Genomic DNA, 22,462 nt, shown 5'->3' with positions numbered 1-22,462 from the left:
CCTGGTCCAACACGGTTCTAGCTTCCTCCGTTACCGCTAAAAGAGTGGTTTCAGTTCCATGTCGAGGGCGAAACCCTGTTTGGGAGGCACGCAGGAGACCATTTGATTCAAAATGGCTCGTCAGGATGTTGTTTACGTGCCTCTCAAGTAGTTTACTCAGCCAAGGGAGCAAGGATATAGGGCGATAATTCGCCAGATTGTTCTGGTCCAAATTGGGCTTCTTCAACAGAGCCCTCACCATTGCGCACTTCCATGACGGAGGTACAGATTTTGTGGTGATAGAGGTGTTGAGGACGTCCAGTATGACCGGGCGAATTATGTCCATTACTTTAAGAAGGGTCTGGGGGGATGCCGGGTCAGTAGGTGAGCCAGAGGAGATTTGGGGGATAAGTTTATCCAGCGCTGTCGCGTCCAGGAGAGGAATGGCATTTAGTTGACAGGGCGTGACGATAGGCAGGAGAGGAGAAGGAGAGGGGTCCGGGGTGCTGTCTACCTCTCCAAAAGAACAGTATATAGTCTGGATCTTTTGGGAGAAGAAGTCAGCCAGATTGTTGCAGCGGTCCTGCGCGCCCTCCACAAGGGGGCGTTCTGTTGGGGGTGAGATAAGGGTTTTGACGATTTTAAAAATTTCCCTTGGGGCATTAGCAGCGGCCTCGATTTTACTGCCGTAGTAGGAGGCTTGTGCTGTTTTTTGATCCTGTTTATAGAGCCTAATAGCCGCTCTATAACTGGCCTTCCTGTCTTGGGAGTAATCTTGTCTCCAGGCTCTTTCATACTTGCGACAGAGCAGTTTCTTAGACTTAAGGTCAGATGTAAACCAAGGAGCGGGTTTGGGTCTTTTTGTAACAGTGGTGGCTCGCACAGGGAGGACCAAGTCCAGTGTAGAGGAGATCCAGCCATCGAAATCGTTGGCTGCAGTATTAGCATTCGGTGCCTTCCTCGGGGATCTCTAGCCAGGACCGTTTCCCATTCAGGGAGGGGGAGCGAGGACCACTTCCTACCTCGCTGTTTGGCGGGATGACAGGTGGGAATGGAAGAATACGTGTGCCAGATGAAGGGAACTAAAAAGTGGTCGTCCAGGGTAGCGGGATAGGGGTTAGCACTGTAAGATCGTCGCTATTGCTATAGATATGGTCCAAGAGATGGCCTCTGTTGTGGGTTATATGAAACCCTTTTTGATGGAGATCGAGAGCAGAAAGGCTGGAGCGGAGCGTATTGGCTGCGTTGTTGTGAGGGTCATCTAGATGCAGATTAAAGTCCCCCAATAGAGTAAAGTTGGGTGAGGACAACACAACGCTAGCAGCAAGATCCGTTATTTGGGCAATGGAGTTTTTTAAGGCGCCAGGAGGGCGATAGGCTAATAAACCTGAAAAAGTGGTAGTGGGGGAAAATTCTAATGAAAAGAGGACACTTTCGCATGCAGGTGAGGTGGTGGGGGTAATGCGGCATTTGTAATTGTCTCGGTAGACAATAGCCAGTCCCCCACCCCTCCCGGTCTGACGATCGAGCCTCTTAAGAGTAAAGCCCTGGGGAATAGCCCACCCAATCGCTGGCTCGTTATCTGAGTGAAGCCATGTTTCCGTTAGGAAAAGTGCATGGGGGTTGAGTTCTTCAATCATTAGATGTAACTCCGTGTGATGTTTACAGACGGACCTGCAGTTTAGGAGATACAATCTCCATTCCAGGGCAGGGGGAGGGCGTAGCGTACCTATATTAGGAATAGAGGGCTTCCAACTGCAGTTCGTACAGAAATAATTAATATCAGACGGGTGAAATAGATGGGCACAATGAGGACATAAGGGAAGGCGTAGGGCGAGCAATGATGAGACATCATAAGAGATAGTGGGGAGAGCCATAGCAAAACCAGTCTGCCCACCGGTCCGCCGGAGCGTCTGGACGCGGACTGGCTTCTCTTTGGCGCGTCTTAGGCGCTCCCGCTGCGCGTCACCGCTGCGCTTGGGATGACGGCACTTAAAGATTAGGAGGAGTGGGGAGACTAGACCGTCGCCCTTGGTAAAATGTCCACCCACCAAGGAGCGATCCGGCAGCACTAGCGCTTACCTCCCTCCACACAAGCAGCCTAAGATCGCTGTGGTGGACCGGGGAGCAGCGCGAACAATTTACAGTATTTCAGTTGCTCAATTAAAGTGCTTAGGCTATTTTAAAAACAATTCTGTATTTTAAAAATTGCAATGTCACAATATCACACACAATATTAAAACACTAGTCTCAGATGCGTGCTACTGCACCCGTTAGCGCGATGAGGTTATTAGTCAGTCTCTCGAGCTCTAAGGAAGCCCGCCCTTTTGTAGTCAGGGAGGAGCGGGGAGACTAGACCGTCGCCCTTGGTAAAATGTCCACCCACCAAGGAGCGATCCGGCAGCACTAGCGCTTACCTCCCTCCACACAAGCAGCCTAAGATCGCTGTGGTGGACCGGGGAGCAGCGCGAACAATTTACAGTATTTCAGTTGCTCAATTAAAGTGCTTAGGCTATTTTAAAAACAATTCTGTATTTTAAAAATTGCAATGTCACAATATCACACACAATATTGAAACACTAGTCTCAGATGCGTGCTACTGCACCCGTTAGCGCGATGAGGTTATTAGTCAGTCTCTCGAGCTCTAAGGAAGCCCGCCCTTTTGTAGTCAGGGAGGAGCGGGGAGACTAGACCGTCGCCCTTGGTAAAATGTCCACCCACCAAGGAGCGATCCGGCAGCACTAGCGCTTACCTCCCTCCACACAAGCAGCCTAAGATCGCTGTGGTGGACCGGGGAGCAGCGCGAACAATTTACAGTATTTCAGTTGCTCAATTAAAGTGCTTAGGCTATTTTAAAAACAATTCTGTATTTTAAAAATTGCAATGTCACAATATCACACACAATATTAAAACACTAGTCTCAGATGCGTGCTACTGCACCCGTTAGCGCGATGAGGTTATTAGTCAAAACAATGGCTGTGGGGATTTCCCAGGTCGTGGTAGGTTTGATTTGTTTTGAGAACACCGTATGCCTATTAGGGGGCTGGAGAAATAGTGCTTGCCTAATGAGATGGCATGCGCTATGACCTAATCAGATAACGGTCTTCTGTGCCGTTGTATGGCTAATCAGATAACGGGTTTCTGTGCAGTTGAATGGCTGCTAGTTAATTATTAACCAGACAAGGGTCAGAAATAGGGGGATCGATACAGTACCCATAGTAAATACATCACACCCACTCCACGTAATCTATGTCCATATTTACAAATCTAGGCATAGTAAACAAAACTAGTAGTGCATGTGTATACCGAACCACCCCAAAATACAATTAAATGCATTCTGAAAATTGGAAATGCGAAATACACGAAAAGATGAGTATAGTTACTATATGCACTTCAAGCAGTATAATAATGCTAAATCTAATACGCATATTTTGAAATCAGTATGAACGAAATGCGGAAATTACACATGAAATGGCTCTTAATACAGAAGAAAAGGTCGAGACCATCTCATCACAAAATCATAATACTTGCGAACATGCTAGAGGGTAGCTAATGTCTCTAAGTAGCTAAAAATAGAAATTTTGTTCTCTAGGAATAGTTTTACTTTAAGCAGAAGATAAGTGTCCCAAAAAATCGTAAATATTTTTGGAAATGGAAGGGGTAAAAAATGTCTCGCTCTCCGTAAAAACTGGTGAGAAAATTTCTTATTGCTTTATTTTCAAAGTTGAAGGCCAAATTCAGGGTGTATGGAACGCCGTGTGCTAGTTTGTTCAAAGTCATTCTTTCTGTTCTGGTGAAAACATCATATTGTTGAGACTTTCGAAAAAACTGTCAACTGCTTCTTGCGAGAGTTCCACTAACTCGGAAAAATTTTGTAACATGCATTCATGAGCATGATTACCTTCATTGATGTTTCGATCAGCATAGCTGACAGAAGGTCGTACCTGATCGATGCTGCTTTCATCTTGTACTTCACAACTCTTCAATCGTAGTGGTGAAGTCTCCACGAATGCCGTCATCAGGATTGGTAGCCGCTGGGGACAGCACAATGCATGAGCCGTTACCGGACCCAACAAAGTCTCTGCGTCCATTGGCACATCCGATTGTAGTGTCAGACAGGTGTCCAACACGCATTCTTCGCCGCATAGCAAGCACCTTAATACAGGCATAACACAACTTTGCCACATCGGTCTAAATGAAAGAAACCAAGTCATGTTTAAATCCCGTAGCCGTGCTAGTCCAAGGACTTTAGTTATGCGGTCCCGGTAGCCAATAGCTCGGATTGTTTCTTCCATTATCGCTGGTGTCTTGTCTGTGACGTGGTTTGCCATAGCGAAGTAACAGGATCAAAAATAGGATGCCTGCCACTATTCCCAAAAGGAGAGGAAGTCCGCCAAAGATGGAATGGACAAAATCAGGAAAAATACCTAGGATCTCTTTGAATGGGGTTAAAGCTCCCGAAAACACTGTCTTAAATACACTCGCGATTCCACTTGTATCTGAAATATTTAAGATTTCGCTCAGTATTTCCGCGAAATGTATGGGGGAATTGGTTGATAACAGTGAATGAATCTCAGCAGTTGTCCTTGCAACTTGGAGATCATATGTTTCTTTTGATGATGTTAACATGGTTGGCGTCTGTAGGAGCACTGTCTTCATTCTGCTTAAAGTATCAATTCGAATAGAAGAAATTTTCAAACTGGGCCATAACCATGCCTCCCTGTCTCGGGCATCGTTTGGGAACAATACTCGTTCACAGCACATGACCTTCGTAGTCACGGTTATGAGATAAGGTTTTCCGGGCAGCAGACTGCAACATCTGCGATCTACAATTAGAATGTAACTCCCGTTCGAGAGTCTCCTAAAGAATGGTTCTATTTGTGTTGCAGGTGTGCCTAGCTGGTGACATGAAAGGTTATTTGAAGTCCCTTCACATGCTCCATGCAAACTAATACCCTGACACAGAAGTGTACCGCCTAGTGACCTTTCACAATTATTGCCACTAAGGAACAAACTTTGTCCTTTATTACTAACACATGCGTGTGTATAGGGCAAGTTCCATGTTGACTTAATGTATCCTTTACCCAACCTTTCATACTGGCCTGCCTGTATATATTTTTGGCAGTATTGAAACTGGAAAGTTGTTATCGGAATATTTATAATCCCATGTATTATCCATTCAATGACAGGTCGTTCTGACATTGTCAATGGTAATCTCTCAAGTTTTTCAATGCTCAGAATTGTATAGTCAGCACCCTTCTGTGCCAAACTGATTTGTTTATCAGTAAGGTTAAAGATATTAAATAGTGACGTTGTGTTGATTAAACGCCAAGGCACATAGCCTGAACGCAGATTTTGTAACGTCCAGCCAAGTTGTACAATAGAACGCAATTGGGACTGACCGTGTTGTAACATCAGTAAGTCTTGCGATATTATATCGATTGCTGAAGACACAATACTGTCCAGTGAATATATTCTGGAGGACAGAGTCATTAACCCATTGTCCACAACAGAAAGTGATTTTTCCAAATTAATACGGTCAATTTCCCATATTTTTTCTGCTGTCTCAATTTGAGTTACTTTCCAAGCTTCATTGTAAGCTGCATATATCGAGGCCGCTATGAAACGTTTTTGACGCTGTTTGCGTGGTCCCATAATGAAATCACGCAAGTCAGCACCCTCTTGAAGTAAAGTTAGGTGTTGCTTAATTTCTGCCAGTGTGGATGTTTGTAGCCATTGAAGGCAGAGCTTGCCCACACTGTAAGTAGTTACTATCCCTGGATGTTGTCTTTGGGAATATCTAGGGTCTGGCCTGGTCAATTTGAACCCCTGTATTTTGTTCAGGAATCTGTCTTGACAGTTATTTGTATCAGTGGGCCAGATCAACCATTGTTTCCAATCAGGATGTGTTCTGTTTTGGTTTAAAATATGGTTCACGTCTATCTCAACATCTATAGAGCTATTACTGTTCGTTGTTGGCTTTGGAATAGACGGTTTGTTTAAGTTTGTTTAAGTCTTTGATTTTGGCTAAGCCAAGACGGGTAGTTTGTTGAATAGTGTCATTCAAAAATATAATTTGTTCTGGGATCATACAGGCTCTGAACAATGATTCTATACCTTGTACTTGCCAATCTTTTGTACCCCAAACAGTTTTTGTTTCAATGGTATTGTTCCAGAAATCAAAACCAAATGTATTCATTTGCTCAAAAAATGAATCTCAATATATCAATTTCGTGTTTGTAAGCATGGTCTTCATACCTGTCTTATTTGACAATTTGAAATAAAATGTTTCTGCATTACTTGTGTTAAACCCTGAAAAATATACATATTTATCATAAAATGTTTTAGAACTACCCTTTGGAGGAGTAGCACAATCTTCCCATTGGTTATAATTTAAAACATTTCTAGGTTGTGCAGATTTATGGAGATAATGGTTACCATAGTGGTTGTAGCAGAACATTTGATCATAATTAGACGAACCCTGCAAATAATCATGTTCTGTAAATTTAGCAGACATTACTAGGTCAGACATCATATCATTAATACTTTCAAAGTCCCAATCATCAGCAAATGTGCTTGGTTTTACAAAGTCACTTAACGAGATCTTAAATTGATGTGGATACTTCAGGATTTCAACCGGGCCATAGATTTCATAATCAGTATTGTCCCATGCTACACCGCCTGGTATAGGATTGGCTGTGAAGTTTACTGAAGAAAGTTCTCTTTTCTTGACGTGTGAAGATGTGTGTGGTTTAAGGACCAAGTTGATTTTCTGGCTTGCTGTGTCCATTTTAGCATATTTTCCCTCAATGAAATGTCCCAAGCATAGTACCATGATGAGCCAAAGTATGAGGATAAATGCACCTAATGTCACCCAAATTTCAATCCATGGAGAAGTCAGATAGGTTCCCTTTAGTTGATGAAAAAGTTCCTTTGCTTTGTCTTTAAAGGTTTTTGTTGATGGCTGTACTTCTGGTTCACTTGGATCTTCTGAAGCATCATCGAAGTTGATGAAGTAGCCGGATGCTGTTCTGTCAATTGTTCCAATTGCTTCTGGATTACTTTTTGTTTTTGGATTTTGCTTTATTTCATTAGCAAAGTTTGTAGTTACATCATCGTAGGTTGTTGTTCCTTGATGAAAGGTTTTTATTTGGGTTTTAAGAGGTTCAAGTTCCATTGCTTTGTTGCATAGTCCTTGTTGTTTCACTGTAGATTTTCCAAATGTGATCAGTCTTTCAGTTTGAACCTCTGTGGATGTAGCAAACTTTGGTGTTCTGCTACTTCTTGGGAGTCCACTTGGCCTACTATTTGTTATCGGCCACATGATTGTGGTTTAACCAGGTCGATGGATATGACTCGGTTCTCCTTTTTACCAGCAATGGGCGGTAGTACTACTGATCTTGTCCCGTTGATAGACAAGACAGGAACTGCTTTTCTGTAAGAAGGCCCAAATTCCTTCTTTACCGCGATCTTCTCTCTGACCAGATCCCCGACTTTTGGAATCCAGACAGGCCTTGCTGGGACAGGTGGTTTTTCTTCAGTGGTTGCTGGCTGCTGTTTCAACTTTATGTTGCTCAGGTCTTTTCTTGTTTCATTTAAGTCCTGTAAAATAGCCAAGCGATCTTTGATATCAAAGCATTTTTCTTTAACCACTGAAGTCTGACTATCTAAGTCCTGGATTAACATTCTAGTCCCAAACAATAGTTCGTACGGACTGAGTCCTTTCAGAGAATTTCTTGCCAGGTTATTTAGACTACGTTGGACACTTATTAGATGTTTGACCCACCCAGCTCCTGAACCTAATACCTTTGCTGTTATAGATTGCTTTATGCCTTGGTTTTTTCTTTACACCATCCTGTTTCCCTCAGGAAGGAAGTGAGAAGAGTCCCGCAATGCAATGTTCATTCTGGCCAGGCACCCCCCATAAGCTGTTTTAGAGCTAAAGGAAAGATTTTGGTCAGAGCGTAACATGCTTCTAGCGTATATGCCATTATAGACTCGCAAATCTTTGTATAACAGTTCCGACGTCAGCCGAAACTTGGGGTCTACATTATAAGTGAAGATAGTCTCTACATGTTAATATGACGCATTATTCATACTGGGTTTTTATTTTTTTGTTGATTTGATACATTCTGGAGTGAAACGCCATGGTAGTAAACCGTTTCTCTCACCACTGCGATCTCTGTTGCAGTCTGGGCAGTTTTTTACAAAAATGTGATGATGCAGGCTCATGCCTGGCCACCAGTATACTGATTGTAATTCTTCCAGGGAATCTTTTAGCTTAAGGTGTCTGAGACCCTCACCCATATGTGCGTCTGCTATTAACAAGCCTCTCCTGTCCGTGTTTGGAATTACTCTATCCCCCACTCCAGGGATTCGAGCAAAAGGGACTGAGTTTGCATCGATTATGTATGTATAATTGAGTGGGTAATTGATCGGTAGCGCTGAGCAGTCGCCTTTTGATGACGTTTTCACTGCCAGCACAGTTTCTCCGTCAATGTATTTTACTGTACGCTTTTTTGTAGCTACGGAAGCCGATTTAGTTGCTACCGCTGTGGCTGTCTCAGCCAATGAATTCCCTGCAACGTGAACGCCATCACGCTGATGACTCAGTGAATGTATTGTAGTGTAGCTCCTATTTTCCCAATAGGCTCTGCGCATTGGAATAGTACCTACAGCAGTAAAGGCCTAGGCCAGACGTTAACTAGGTCTACTACTGTCGATACTAGACTTAATTTTTGGGTTTGCCAGCTAAGCTCAGAGTTCGCTAGAAACTTTCTCGAATGTTCAAGGAAGGAATTAACTCCCCTGATTAGACAAGAAGGGATTTAGTTTCTGACAACCATAGAACATGACAACTTTGCTCTCCCCTAATCAAGAGTCAATCTCGAGAGTCGTGTGAGCACAAGGCAATTATTTTACTCAGTCAGTACGTGCATTCTTAGTCTCATCAGAATGTAGAGAAAAGGAAGAGACGGGCGTGTTCAATAAAAAGGTGTTATTTATTGATCAGTCTCTTTTCTCATACATGAGAAATGGATCGATATTATTGCAATACTTATAGTTAAGTAAAGTGCATACATTAAAAGCAATAGTATAAAATAATACTGTAAAAACATTGATATGGTTTCTGAGCTATATGATGTTTAAAATGATTAAAATATATTTACATACACATATACATTTGACTAAACGTACTCAACTGGTGTTTCTAAATACGCCTACCCCGTGTACCTGACCTAAGTCTAATGCGTGGGCGGGAATAGAAAGTTACAGTTTAAGTTAAGTTTGTTTTTGCCAAGTGAATAACTAAAGAATTCTCTGTGAGGGGTTATTCAGTTCTGTACCTGGAAGTTAGGATGAATGAGGAATGGTATCTCTTTCTCTGCTCTCGATATTCCAGGCTGCCTGCGAGGGCTGCCCGAAAGCGCCGGTGCTGGGTCTCTCGGCTTGAGATAGCAGCGCGTCTCTCAGCGCGTCAGGAAGGCGGGGCTGCTGCCAGCGGGGTCTGCTTCTGCTCTCGGCTTCGGCAAGTATGGCTGCTCCGTCTTGTCACCACGCGTGTGTTTGCATAGGGCAAGATCGGCAATATTTATACCTTAAAGGTGCCGAGATTGACGTAAGGATGGACATAGATACGTCAATAAAGATGTCATACGACTTGCTCGTTAGCACATTCTTTACTAAAGTTCTCTGTGAAATCAAAACAATGGCCGCACGGATTTTCCAGGTTGTCATAGGTTTGATTTGTTATGAGAACGTCGTATGCCTTATCAGGGGCTGGAGGAATGTCGCTTGTCTAATTAGATCTCAAGCGTTATGACCTAATCAGATAACACGTTCCTGTGCCGTAGTGTGACTGCGTCAGATAACGGTATCTGCATCATGGGGGCTGTTCTTGCCTCATGGGCTGACTGTTAGTTAACTTGATAGTTAGTTTAACCAGAATAGGGTCAGGAATAGGGGGACTGATTCAGAACCTATAGAAATACACGACACCCACTCCACGCTAACTATGGTCATATCTACTAATCTATGCATAGTATAACATAGTACAACATACTATAGAGTATAGTGTATACCTTACCACCCCAAAATACATAAATGCATTTCGAAATTTTCAAATATACTGAAAAATTGCAGTCATATATATTGTATGCACTTAAGCTATGGTTTAAATGCAAAAGTAAACACGCATTTGTATGCATTATTGCTTATTGGTATATGAGAAATACACATGAAATGGCTCTTAATATGGCTATACAGAAAGGAAGTTCGAGACCATTTCATCACATAATAAAATATTTGTGAACATCCCAGCGGGCAACTAAAGTTTTATAAAGTATCTAAAAATAGAAATCTTAGTTCTCTAGGAATAGTTTCTTACTTTAAGCAGAAGATAAGTGTCCCGAAAAATTTGTGAAAAATAATTTGGGGCTGCTAAAAAATTGTTGTCCGTGAACTGGTGGGAAGAATTGTTCATGTGACTTTATTTTTAAAGTTGAAGGCCGAATTCAGGGAACGCCGTGTGCGAGTTTGCTCAAAAGTCTCTATTTCTGTTCTGGAGAGAACATCATATCATTCAGGCTTTCGAAAAAACTGTCAACAGCTTCATGGGAAAGTTCCACTAAGTCGGAAATAGGGGTAACCATGCATTCGTGCGCATGATTGTCTGCATTGACATTCTGATTCGCATTGCTGACAGAAGGTCGTACCTGTTCGATGCTGCTTTCATCTTGAACTTCACTACTCTTCAATCGCAGTGGTGAAGATTCCAGGAATGCCGTCATCAGGATTGGTAGCCTTTGAGGGCAGCACAAAGCGTGAACCTTGGTAGGAACCAACAGTGTATCTGCATCCACTGGCGCATCCGATTGTAGCGTCAGACAGGTGTCTAACACGCATTCTTCTCCGCATAGCAGACACCTTAGTACAGGTAAAACACATCTTTGCCACATTGGTCGAAAGGATAGAAACCAAGTCATGTTCAGGTCTCTAAGCCGGGATAGTCCCAGGATTTTTGATATCCGGTCCCGGTATCCAATGGCTAGGATCGTATCTTCCATTGTCGCGAGAGTTTGATCTGTGACATGGGTTGCCATAACGAAAAATAAGGACTAGGAATAGGATTCCTGCAATTAGTCCCAGGATCAGGGGAAGTCCGCCAAAAATCGAATGGACGAAATCTGGAAAAATACCCAGTATGGCTTTGAATGGTGTTAATGCCATCGAAAATACTGTCTTAAATACCCCTGAGATCCCATTGGTATCAGAAATATTTAAGATTTCGCTCAGGATTTCCGCGAAATGTACGGGGGAATTAGTTGATAATAATGTATGTATCTCTGCAGTCGTCCTTGCGACTTGTAGATCATACGTTTCTTTTGATGACGTGAGCCTTGTAGGCGTCTGAAGAAGCACTGTTTTCATTCTGCTTAAAGTATCTATTCGAATAGAAGTAATTTTCAAATTGGGCCATGCCCTTGCCTCCCTGTCTGGAAAGGAGCTGGGGAATAAAGAACGTCCACAGCACTTGACCTTCGCCGTCGTAGTGACTAGATAAGGAGTCCCGGGCATAAGACTGCAACATCTGCGGTCTACAATAAGAATGTAACTCCCATTATAGAGTCTTTGAAAGAATGGTTCTATTTCAGTTGCAGGTGCGCCTTGCTGGTGACATGAAAGGTTGTATGAATTCCCTTCACAGGCTCCATGCAAACTAATTCCGTTACACAGAAGCGTGCCGCTTAGTGACATAGCACAATTGTTGCCACTAAGAAACACTTTCTGTCCTTTATTACTGACACATGCATGTGAATAGTTGTTTTAAGGTACCCCTTTCCCAATTTCTCGTACATGCCAGCCTGTATATATTTTTGGCAGTATTGAAACCTGAAGGTTGAGATTGGAATATTTATGATTCCGTGGATTATCCATTCACTGACAGGTCGTTCTGACATTGTCATTGGTAATCTTTCTAGTTTTTCAATGCTCAAGATTGTATAATCAGCACCCTTTTGCGCCATACCGATTTGTCTATCAGTAAGGTTAAAGATTTGGAATAGTGACGTTGTGTTGATTAAACGCCAAGGCACGTAGCCTGAACGCAGATTTTGTAACGTCCAGCCAAGCTGTACAATGGAACGCAATTGTGACTGACCATGTTGTAATAACAGTAAGTCTTGCGATAATATATCGATTGCTGAAGACACAATGCTGTCCAATGAAAAAATTCTGGAGGACAGAGTCATTAACCCATTGTCCACTACAGAAAGTGATTTTTCCAAATTGATACGGTCAATTTCCCGTATTCTTTCTGCTGTCTCAATTTGAGTAACCTTCCAGGCCTCATTGTATGCTGCATATACAGAGGCTGCTATGAAACGCTTTTGACGCTGTTTGCGTGGTCCCAGTATGAAATCACGCAAGTCAGCACCATCAGTAAGTAAAGTTAGGTGTTGCTTAATTTCAGGCAGTGTGGAAGTCTGTAGCCATTGAAGGCATAATTTGCCCACACTGTAGGTTGTTATTATCCCTGGGTGATGTCTTTGGGGATATCTAGGGTCTGGCCTGGTCATTTTGAAACCCTGTGTTTTATTCAGGAATCTATCTTGACAGTAATTTGTATCTGTGGGCCAGATCAACCATTGTTTCCAATCAGGATGTGTTCTGTTTTGGTTTAGTATATGGTTTACGTCTATCTCTTCATCTGTATCAGAGCTATTGCTAAACATTGTTGGCTTTGGAATAGACGGGTTATTTAAATCTTAGATTTTGGCTAAGCCCAGACAGGTGGTTTGTTGAACAGTGTCATTTAAAAATATCATTTGTTCTGGGATCATGCAGGCTCTAAACAAAGCTTCTATACCCTGTACTTGCCATTCTTTTGTACCCCAAACACTTTTCAAATCAACATTTTTGTCCCAATAATCAAATCCAAAAGTATTCATTTTTTCAAAGAATGAATCTGAATATATCAATTTTGTGTTGGTTATCATTGTTTTCATCCCTGTCTTGTTTGACAATTTAAAATAAAATGTTTCAGCATTACTTATGTTAAAACCTGAAAAATATGAATATTTGTCATACACGGTTCTAGAGCTCCCTTTTGGAGGTGTAGCACAATGTTCCCATTGATTATAATTTAAAACATTTCTAGGTTGTGCAGATTTATATAAAAAATGGTTACCATAATGGTTATAGCAATACATACTATCATAATTTGTAGAACCTTGCAAATAATCATGTTTTGTAAATTTAGCAGACATTACTAAGTCAGACATCATGTTGTTAATACTTTCGAAGTCCCAATCATCAGCAAATGAGTTTGGTTTTGCAAAGTCACTCAAGGAGATCTTGATTTGGTGTGGATATTTCAGGATCTCGACCGGACCATAAATTTCATAGTCAGTGTTGTCCCAGGCTACCCCACCAGGTATAGGATTGCCTGTGAAGTTGGCTGAAGAAAGTTCTGAAGAAAGTTCTCTTTTCTCGACGTGTGAAGATGTGTGTGGTTTGAGGACCAAGTTGATGTTCTGACTTGCTGTGTCCATTTTAGCATATTTTCCCTCAATGAAGCGTCCCAAAGTAAATACCATGATGAGCCAAAGTATGAGGATAAATGCACCAAAACCCACCCAAAATTCAATCCATGGAGAAACCAGATATGTTTCTTTCAGTTGTTTCAAAAGTTCCTTCGCTTTGTCTTTAAAGGATTTTGATGATGGCTGTGTCTTTGATTCACTGAAGCCGTCAGAGGAATCATCGAAGTTGATGAAGTAACCAGATGCAGTTCTGTCAATTGTTCCAATTGGTTCAGGATTTCAGTTTTTTGCATTTTCATTCGGTACTTCAGTATAGATTGGTGTGTCTCTGCTAAATGTCTTTATTTGGGTTTTCAGAGGTCTGAGTTCTATTGCATTGTTGCATAGTCCTTCTTGTTCTTCTGCAGGCGTTTCGAATGTGATGAGCCTTTTTGATAGGACCTCTGTACTGGTAGCAAACCTTGGTGTTCTGCTACTTATTGGGAGTCCACTTGGCCTACTGTTTGTTATCGGCCACATGTTGTGGTTTTACCAGGTCGATGGATACAACTCGGTTCTCCTTTTTACCAGCAAGTGGCGGTAGTACAACTGATCTTGTCCCGTTGACAGACAAGACAGGAACTGCTTTTCTGTAAGAAGGCCCAAATTCCTTCTTTACCGCGATCTTCTCCCTGACTAGATCCCCGACTTTTGGAATCCAGACAGGTCTTGCTGGGACAGGTGGTGATTCTTCAGTGGTTGTTGGCTGTTGTTTCAACTGTATGTTGCTCAGGTCTTTTCTTGTTTTGTTTAAGTCCTGCAAAATAGCCAAACGGTCTTTGACATCAAAGGTTTTTTCTATTACCACTGAAGTCTGACTATCAAGGTCAGAGATCAACATCCTAGTTCCGAATAATAATTCGTACGGACTGAATCCCTTCAGAGAATTTCTTGGCAAGTTATTTAGACTACGTTGGACACTTATTAGATGTTTGACCCACCCAGCTCCCGAACCTAATATCCTTTCCATTATAGATTGCTTTCTGCCTTGGTTTTTTCTTTACACCATCCCGTACCCTCAGGAAGGAAGTGAGAAGATTCCCGCTGGGCTGTGCTCATTTGGCCATGTTTCCCCCCCAGGCTGGATTGCCTGAGTGAAAACAATGGTCGAACGTAGCATGCTCTTAGCGTATATGCCATTTAGACTCGCAAATCTTGTATAATAGTCCGGACGTCAGCCGAGTGCTGGTGATCTACATTATAAGTGGAAACTAGCCTGTATATGTTAATCGCAAGCCATTCTTTTTGCTGGTAATATTATCTGCCTTGATACGACGAGGTATTAAACTGCTTCTCTCCCCACTGCGATCTCTGTTGCAGTTTGGGCAGTTTTTTACAAACATGGTGTAGTGCAGGCTCATGCCTGGCCACCAGTACCGTGATTGTAATTCTTCCAGAGAATCTTTTAATTTAAGGTGTCTGAGACCCTCGCCCATGTGTGCGTCTGCGATTAACAAGTTTCTCCTGTCCATGTTTGGAATCACTCTATCCCCCACTCCAGGGATTCGAGCAAAAGGGACGGAGTTTGCATCGATTATGTATGTATAATTGAGTGGATAGTTGATCGGTAGTGCTGAGCAGTCGCCGTTTGATGACGTTTTCACCGCCAGCATCGTTTCACCGTCAATGTATTTTAATGTACGCTTTTTTCGATCTACGGGAGCCGGTTTAGTGGCTGCCGCTGCGGCTGCTTCAGCCAATGAATTCCCCACAACGTGAACGCCATCACGCTGATGACTCAGTGAGTGTGTCACGTGAGTCTTTGGTAGTTCTTTTTTCAAAAGAGCTACTTGTTCCCAGAGCAGTTTCTGCTTTATTGGTGCATCTGTGTCATCTTTGTAACCGTTCTGAATCCATGTCTGCAAATCCTTGTTATATGCTTTGACGCAGTAATATGAATCTGACACTATAAGTGTCGGGAATTCGCGATCCGCATTATCTAGCGCCATTTTCAAAGCTATTATTTCAGTTTGTAGTTCTGAATTAGTTTCTACTGAGTGTGATTTTGTTGATAGAGGTCTTAGTTTACCTCCGCGCCACACTTCTTTTGTAATCTCACATGTGGGATTGTATGCATGTTCTCCCCAAACGGAGGGTTGAGCCTGTCCGTCTGTATAGATTACACAGGCGTAATGTCGTAGAGGAAGAATGTCGATTGGCAGAGGATACGTCTTTTCATATTTTAGATTTTTTAATTCTTCTAGTTCTGGTTCAAAGTAGTAGTATACTTTATCCGTTGTGATTGAATTCACCCATTGTATCCATTCCGGATTCAATGTTGTTGTTGGTAAATTACACGGTGTTGTTAGTGCCTCAAAGGCTGATTCTGCTGTTCTGACTGTGATATGTCTGCCGTCAGCTATCTCTTTTTCTCTAGCTATTGCTGTTTGAACTGCACGAATGATTTTTTCTGTATTACTGAATTTCTGTTCAGCTTCTGTGTACAAGTGTGATTTGAATGCAATTGGTACCTTTTCTCCTTCATTAGAAGTCAGGTATGTGAATCCGCATCTCCCTGGGATGACTCGAATCACAAGATTGCGTGTGTTATCACGTGTTTCTAATTTTGTTTTAATTAGCATGTCTGTTTGTAAGGATCTCAAAATTTCTGTGTGTGTTTGAGTCCAATTGGATCTTTTAAAGTCTGGTTTAATTAGATCATAAAGGGGTTTGACCCTTTCTGCGTAATTTGCAATGTATGTTCTTCCGAAATTTAGGAAGCCTAGAATTGACTGTAAGTTTTTTAGTGTTTTAGGGGCTTGGATTATGGCACATTTCTCTAGGAAATTGTCTGCCAGGCTTTTGCCTTCACTTGATAACTCATATCCTAAGAATAGGACTGTCAGATGGGCAATTCTGGACTTTTTGAAGTTGAATTTGTAACCCTCTGCAGCGAACCCAAGTATTATGGTGTTCACCCTTTTCAAGTGAGTCTCCAAGTCATCATCTGTTAAGTAAATGTCATCGACATAAGATAATGCTTCATCATCATATAGTTGTAGTAATTCTGTTACTCTCGCTGAGAATACCCCCGGGCTGTTCTTGTACCCCTGGGCTAACCGACAGAATTGCTTTTGAGTGCCATTTACTGAGAATGCAGTTAAATATCTGCTCTCTGGTGCTATGTTTTGACAAAAGAATCCATTGGAGATGTCCAATGTTGTTTTGTATTTTTTGCGCACTATGTTATTCATTAGTGCAGCACTGTGTGAGTTTTGCACTGCAAAGGTTTTGCAACATGTGTTAAGGTGTCGGTAATCCAAAACTAGACGATATGAATTGTCTGGTTTGGAGACCGGAAACAAAGGATTGTTCATTTGTGAGGTGCAAGTTTCAATCACCTCCTGGTATTCTAGCTGATCTAGTATTTCATTTACCTGTTTTTTAGCTTCTTGCTTAATTGGGTACTGCCTTTGTGCAGTAGGTTGTGATTTTAACTGGATTTTGTGAGGAGGAGAATCCTCATCCCATCCTACATGATTTTTATATAAAGCAGGTGCTAAGGCCACTGCCCACTTTCTAGCAAGTGTGTATTTTTTATGAATCGGTATTTGATTCGAGAAGGCAGGCATAATTACTTCTTCGCCATGAGGGCACTCCCTGACAAACTCTGGTGGCCAGTCTTTTTCAGCTAGAAGGATGTCATAGCCTTTGGAGAGGTTATCCCAAAATAGTCCCCTAATTTTCCTAGACTTATCTCCCTCTATATGTAATGTTATCTCGTATATCTTGTAGGGCTTGCTAACTCTGGTGTCTGCAGTTTCCACTTGAAGGTATTCATTCGTGTCCACTGTCTCCAGATGATTCATAAGGACTTTGCTCACCTCTGCTGCGCTGTCTAGCATTGTCTGAGCCCATTCTCCGTTTTTCAGTTGTGTCCTCAGTATTCTCGGCATTTTTAACTACCTTGATACTGGCTACCTTCTTTTTTGGAAATTGTAATTTCTTTTTTAGCTGAGCAGGTTCCTTGTCTTTGGACTTGGCGTGCTCTTCTGATCGTCCTCTTCTTTCCGATTTCTGCGAGGAATTCTGAAAAGATTGAGAGGGACGTGTATCAATGTCTTGATATCTATCAGGTTTTTTAATATTATCCCTATTTCTAAGGTTATATCTATTCCCCGAGGGGTCACTCTGCGGTGACCTCTGTCTTTGGTTTGGAGATTTCTCTCTTCGCCTAGGAGACCTTCCTCGGGACTGGAATTTCTTTTCTTTAGGATTGGATTGTTTGTTTCCATCCCAGTTCTTTTTTGGTGAATTATTATTATTAAAAAATATTTTTTCTGGACTTGTAGTCAGTTGCGGTTTTACCGGTATTCCACCTAGACTATCTCTGCCTAGTTCTTCATAGGATTTTTCTATGATTCTTGCAATTTCAGCTGGTTGGTCTGCTATATCTGTCTCTTTTAACCTCTGGCGGATCGCCACATTTGCTGCTTCACCTTTTATGTTGGCTAGTAATATAGCCGAGACCTGCTTGAAGTCTTTCAGTAATTTCATACCAAGAGTTAAAGCAGGTTCTGGACCGTATTCATCTTGAATTTGTTTTAGCACATCTGGTATTACCGAAATGGATGGAACACCGTGCGTTTTTGTGTAGATGGAAGCAAAGACTGTACCCCAAGTGTCACAGTCCTCAATGTGTGGTGCGATTCCCATTGGGAGACATATAGTCAGAATCCTGTGTTTTTCTCATGGGGTGGTGTCAGGAAACACCGCCTCTATTTGGGTAATTTTCTGTGCCAACCAGAATGGTATTTGTTCCCGTTTAGCTGGAACTTTACCTAGGCAGGATTGGATGTTCTGTGGTGTAATTTTATTTGTGTTCCCCTGGTGAGGGGTCAGCTGTGGAAGTTTAATCGCTGGCTGAATTGTTGAAGTCCGCATTACATACTGAACTAATTGTCTATGAATTTTTAGTAGTTGTTTTAGCTGTATTAACAGCTCTGCTGCAGGCATTCTTTCGATGTCTGGATGTGGTGTGTATCCGGCTAAGACCGGCCACGTTGCTCCTGGTCTTCCTAAAGGACCGAGCCTTGTAATGTGATTGTTATGTTTTAGGGCGCCATCAAATAAGAGCAAATGCTCTTGGAATTTGAGTGGTACTTCCACCTCCTCGAAAGGAGTGTACTCATTAGGAGGTTCCTCTACTTTGTAATAGTGGAAGTACTTTGTTACAGCATTAGCTGCTGGAAAATGTATCCATGAATAGTATACCTCTGTCTGCCGATATTCGTGTGCCTCAATTACGAATATGACTGTGCCACCTCTAGGTGTCAGTCCATTTTCTATAAGTTTTAGAGTTATAGATCTCCTTTTGATGACCGGAATAAGTATTATATCCGCGTCTGCTGCTTGCATGGTAGCATCAGCATCTGCGAGTTCAGTTGCTAATCTAACTGCCTTTCTTTCATCATCACTCTCTGCCATTTTACAGACAGGATGGTATTATGTTTGTTTGCAGATCAGGTTTCTTTATGGAAACAGAGATTAGATGCACAATATTTTGGAACCGTTTATCCTTCAACGTTGACTTGACCAAGAACCATACATAGGAGTTCCCTCCTGCGAGGTTTTGGAGGATATAACCTTTCACCCACTCCAGACGTCTTTGGAGTATTTGGGAAAAGGGGTCTGAGTGAGAAAGCACGACTGAGTTACTCTAAATGTCTTACGTTAGTTTTATCGCCCTTTCCAAACGCGTTGGGCGCCATGTAGTGTAGCTCCTATTTTCCCAATAGGCTCTGCGCATTGGAATAGTACCTACAGCAGTAAAGGCCTAGGCCAGACGTTAACTAGGTCTACTACTGTCGATACTAGACTTAATTTTTGGGTTTGCCAGCTAAGCTCAGAGTTCGCTAGAAACTTTCTCGAATGTTCAAGGAAGGAATTAACTCCCCTGATTAGACAAGAAGGGATTTAGTTTCTGACAACCATAGAACATGACAACTTTGCTCTCCCCTAATCAAGAGTCAATCTCGAGAGTCGTGTGAGCACAAGGCAATTATTTTACTCAGTCAGTACGTGCATTCTTAGTCTCATCAGAATGTAGAGAAAAGGAAGAGACGGGCGTGTTCAATAAAAAGGTGTTATTTATTGATCAGTCTCTTTTCTCATACATGAGAAATGGATCGATATTATTGCAATACTTATAGTTAAGTAAAGTGCATACATTAAAAGCAATAGTATAAAATAATACTGTAAAAACATTGATATGGTTTCTGAGCCATATGATGTTTAAAATGATTAAAATATATTTACATACACATATACATTTGACTAAACGTACTCAACTGGTGTTTCTAAATACGCCTACCCCGTGTACCTGACCTAAGTCTAATGCGTGGGCGGGAATAGAAAGTTACAGTTTAAGTTAAGTTTGTTTTTGCCAAGTGAATAACTAAAGAATTCTCTGTGAGGGGTTATTCAGTTCTGTACCTGGAAGTTAGGATGAATGAGGAATGGTATCTCTTTCTCTGCTCTCGATATTCCAGGCTGCCTGCGAGGGCTGCCCGAAAGCGCCGGTGCTGGGTCTCTCGGCTTGAGATAGCAGCGCGTCTCTCAGCGCGTCAGGAAGGCGGGGCTGCTGCCAGCGGGGTCTGCTTCTGCTCTCGGCTTCGGCAAGTATGGCTGCTCCGTCTTGTCACCACGCGTGTGTTTGCATAGGGCAAGGTCGGCAATATTTATACCTCAAAGGTGCCGAGATTGACGTAAGGATGGACATAGATACGTCAATAAAGATGTCATACGACTTGCTCGTTAGCACATTCTTTACTAAAGTTCTCTGTGAAATCAAAACAATGGCCGCACGGATTTTCCAGGTTGTCATAGGTTTGATTTGTTATGAGAACGTCGTATGCCTTATCAGGGGCTGGAGGAATGTCGCTTGTCTAATTAGATCTCAAGCGTTATGACCTAATCAGATAACACGTTCCTGTGCCGTAGTGTGACTGCGTCAGATAACGGTATCTGCATCATGGGGGCTGTTCTTGCCTCATGGGCTGACTGTTAGTTAACTTGATAGTTAGTTTAACCAGAATAGGGTCAGGAATAGGGGGACTGATTCAGAACCTATAGAAATACACGACAGTATCACGTGAGTTTTTGGTAGTTCTTTCTGTAAAAGAACTACTTGTTCCCAAAGCACTTTTTGCTTTATTGTTGCACCTGTGTCATCTTTGTAACCGTTTTGAATCCATTTCTGTAAATCGTTATTGTATGATTTGACGCAGTAATACGAATCGCACACTATAAGTGTCGGGAATTCGCGATCGGCATTATCTAGCGCCATTTTTAACGCTATTATTTCAGTTTGTTGTTCTGAATTATTTTCTACTGAGTGTGTTTTTGTAAGTAGAGGTCTTAATTTACCTCCGCGCCACACTTCTTTTACAATTTCGCATGTGGCGTTGTAAGCCAGCTCTCCCCAAACTGAGGGTTGAGCATGACCGTCTGTATATATTACACAGGCGTACTGTCGTAAAGGCAGAATGTCGATTGGCAGAGGGTATTCTCTCTCATATTCTAGATATTTTAATTCTTTCATTTCCGGGTCAAAATAGTATTTTACTTTGTCTGTAGCAACAGAATTTACCCATTGTATCCATTCTGGATTCAGTGCCGTTGTCGGTAAATTACATGGTGTTGTTAATGCCTCAAAAGCTGATTCTGCTGTTCTGACTGTAACCTGTCTACCGTCGGCTTGGTATTTTTCTTTTGCTACAGCTGTTTGAACCGCATGAACAATGTTTTCCTTAATGCTGAACCTTTTTTCAGCTTCTGTGTACAAATGTGATTTGTATGCTATTGGTACCTTCTCTCCCTCATTAGAGGTCAGGTATGTGAATCCGCATCTTCCTGGGATGACTCGAATCACAAGGTTGCGTGTGTTGTCACGTGTTTGTAATTTTGTTTTAACTAACATATCTGTTTGTAAAGATCTCAAAATTTCTGTGTGTTTTTGAGTCCAATTGATTCTTTTAAAATCTGGTTTGATAAGATCATAGAGAGGTTTAACTCTCTCTGCATAATTTATAATGTAAGTTCTTCCGAAATTCAGGAAACCTAGAATTGATTGTAAGTTTTTTAGTGTTCTAGGTGCTTGGATTACAGCACATTTCTCTAGGAAATTGTCAGCCAGGCTTTTGCCTTCACTTGATAGTTCATATCCTAAAAACAGGACAGTTAGATGGGCAATTCTTGACTTTTTAAAGTTGAATTTGTAACCCTCTGCTGCGAACCCAAGTATTATGGCGTTCACTCTCTTCAAGTGAGTATCCAAGTCATCATCTGTTAGATAGATGTCATCGACATAAGATAATGCCTCATCATCATATATTTGTAGTAACTCTGTTACTCTTGCTGAGAATAATCCTGGGCTGTTTTTAAACCCCTGGGGCAAACGACAGAAATTTTTTTGCGCGCCATTTATTGAGAACGCGGTCAAATATCTGCTCTCTGGTGCTATATTTTGACAGAAGAATCCATTAGAGATGTCTAATGTTGTTTTGTATTTTTTGCGCACTATGTTATTCATTAGTGCAGCACTATGCAAGTTTTGTACTGCAAAGGTTTTGCAACATGAGTTAAGGTGTCTGTAGTCCAAAACAAGACGATATGAATTGTCTGGTTTGGAGACAGGAAACAAAGGATTATTCATTTGTGAGGTGCAAGTTTCAATCACCCCCTGGTATTCAAGTTGATCTAGGATCTCTTTTACCCGTTTTTTTGCTTCTTGCTTAATTGGGTACTGCCTCTGAGCAGTAGGTTGTGATTTTAACTGGATTTTGTGAGGAGGAGAGTCCTCATCCCATCCCACATGGTTTTTATATAATGCAGGAGCTTGGGCTACTGCCCACTTTCTTGCAAGTGTATATTTTTTATGAATTGGAATATGATTTGAG

The 22,462-nt window shown here is 41.8% G+C and overlaps 1 protein-coding gene across 3 annotated transcripts in view; it reads right to left on the bottom strand.

Moving 5' to 3' along the window:
• CAMKK1 (calcium/calmodulin dependent protein kinase kinase 1) overlaps positions 1-22,462 on the bottom strand; it is a 1,207,414-nt gene that overhangs the window by 308,973 nt on the left and 875,979 nt on the right. The window lies entirely within an intron of this gene.

This window comes from Lissotriton helveticus, chromosome 3_1 (genome assembly GCF_964261635.1).
Source record: "Lissotriton helveticus chromosome 3_1, aLisHel1.1, whole genome shotgun sequence".
In the NCBI taxonomy this organism is placed as follows: Eukaryota; Metazoa; Chordata; class Amphibia; order Caudata; family Salamandridae; genus Lissotriton; species Lissotriton helveticus.
The sequence above is the reverse complement of the archived record's forward strand: the minus strand, read 5'-3'. Positions and strand labels throughout refer to the sequence as shown.